This window comes from Macaca thibetana, chromosome 7, assembly GCF_024542745.1.
Source record: "Macaca thibetana thibetana isolate TM-01 chromosome 7, ASM2454274v1, whole genome shotgun sequence".
NCBI lineage: Eukaryota > Metazoa > Chordata > Mammalia > Primates > Cercopithecidae > Macaca > Macaca thibetana.
The window spans coordinates 51,885,277-51,887,936 of NC_065584.1; positions in this window are offsets into that span (position 1 = coordinate 51,885,277).

Below are 2,660 nucleotides of genomic sequence, written 5' to 3' on the forward strand. Positions count from 1 at the left end.
TTTTGATCCAAGAACTGAATTGCTTTCTCCACTTAAACTTTAATCACTTCTATGATCTAACCATGTCATTGGATTTTTCATAACATTATTGTTCTTTCAAAAGCTTCAGGGTCTTATAAAATTCTATGCCAGCATTTAAGCCAGGGGTTATTCAAAGTGGAAAACATTGGTTTCTAAAGAAATATTCAGATTGTGATCAGTTCAAACCAGGCCCAAATTTCTTCAATACATGTGTAATATACAATTTCATTTTTGCTCAAGAATTTTATTCTAAGTGAAGTTTTTGAGGTGTCATGAGAAAGGGGGGGGAAGGAAGTAGAGAATAATCTCTATGTGGTAGTGGATGCAAATAATTAGCTCCATCTAAAATTTTTATAACTATGATTTATTCATGTATAACTTAGGTATTAAAAAATAAAAAATAGACCAGGCATGGTGGTTCATGCCTGTAATCCCAGCACTTCGGGGTGCCAAGGTGGGAGCATCACTTGAGCCCAGGCATTCAAAACCAGCCTGAGCAACATAGTGAGACCCCATCTCTAAAAAAAAAAAAAAAAAATTGCCAGGTGTGGTGGCATACCTGTGGTCCCAGCTATTGGGGAGGCTGAGGCAGGAGTATTGCTTGACCCCAGAAGGTCAAGGCTGCAGTAAGTTATGTTCATGCCACTGCACTTCAGCCTGGGTGATAGAGCAAGATGCTCTCTCAAAAATAAAAATAAAAAAATATATATATGTGTGTGTGTGTGTGTGTGTGTGTATGTGTGTGTGTGTGTGTATATATATACACATACACACACTTTTTTCTCTAAAATTTTCCAAAATTGTATTTCAGAAATCCCTCTTCTATCTTTTTTTTCGTTTCGTAAATATATTTGGATTTCACTGCTGGTTTCTGATTTGCTTCATTGCGTGACCCCTACCACACCTCACACCATTTTAAAAAATACATACGCAGACTGAAATCAAGAGCACTTTAACACCTACTCACATTTTAGCACACCAAAGGCAGGGGCCAGGGCCCTGAGGAGTGCCAGCCCTTGGGCCAACTGCTAAGTGCTTTCAGGCAAGAGTAGGCCCGGGGGGTTGAGACACATCCTCCATTCAACACTCCAGCCCCAGGGGTGTCATCCTGCTCCAGGCCGCCAGCCCTTCCAACGGAACTGTCTAAACTGTCTTTGACTAGGCCTGGGACAGCCTTCGTCCTAGGTAATCTAATAAAGCTATTAAGCAATAATGATAGAGACCATGCTTATTAGAAGATAATTGCACACTCAGGATGATATTAGCAGCAAGGCCCACCCACAGGGCCTTCAATCTCCCAGGAAGGAGATTAACTCATGATAAAATACACTCATTGGGGCCTTCCTTGCTTTTGAAATTTAAAAAATAATAATATTCTTTATTTTGGAGAAAGATGATAAGAGAGGGAGAGGGAAGAAGGAAAGAGGGAAGAGGGAAAATGATATCATTTTGAACAATGATATCAGATGTGATGCACTCAGATTAATGAGTTCGCCAGACTGTTCCACTGCCAGTCAGTGCCTCATTAATCCAACTATTTTTCTAATAAAAGCAGAAGATATTCAAGACAAGTTTCTCCTGTTGTGGAAAAAAAATACATATATGTATTCCAAAAGCAAATCTTAGGGAGGTTCAGTGAGGGAATGAGGAAGGCAGGGTATTCACCTAGTCTAATTACATGTGGTCAGTTTGAATGTTTTTCTTTTTATTTGTACTTTAAGACTATTTGGGAAAAACATGACATAGATTTTTCTCTCTGGTTTCAACAAGCGTATTGACTCATCTGTGCCAGTGCACATCAAAGTGTATGCTGTCAGCCTCCTAGCGGGTATGCGGGGGTGTGTGTGTGTGTGTGTGTGTTATACCCACCCAGGGCTGGATCAGTATTTCTGATACAGCTGTCCTCACTTCCAGGGAGGCAAATCAGATATGATGTGATGATAGAAATGTGGCCAATACACAAGGTCCCAGATACTTTCTCCCACAGGAAGCCTAAGATTCTCCACAATGGCATAGCTGCACAATGGCTGCAAATATAACACATTTTACCATATGTGCACATACAAAATCAAGGAGTTCTAGGCACATAAAACAAAGAATTCATCTGGGAACACCCCCAGGAAGGAATTTCCCCCATTTCCCTTTTCCCCTTCATCTTGATACCACATTGGAGCCCATGTGATATAAGGGTTTACTTTTGCAGGTGTACATCCTTAACAATTACCACCAAATGTCTCTCAGATCTTCGACTCCTCTCTACCTCCATAGCCACCACCCTAGTTCAAACTATTATAATTTCACACTTGGGTCATTGCAATAAACTTGCAACCTGCCCCTTCTAATCCATTCTCCACATTGCATTCAGAAAAATCAAGTTTTCTTTTTGAGGTAAAATTCACATAACATAAAATTAAGCATTTCAAAATTTACAATACATTGGTATTTAGTACATTCACAATGTTGTGTATGCCTATGCCAACTTCCAAAATCTTTGAATCACCCCAAAAGAAAATTCATTAGGCAAGCACTCCCATCCCCCCCCCAACCCATAGCAACCACCAATCTGATTTACTTATTCTGGATGTTTCACGTAAATGAAACATGAGATATGTGATCTTTGGGCCTGGCTTCTTTTATTT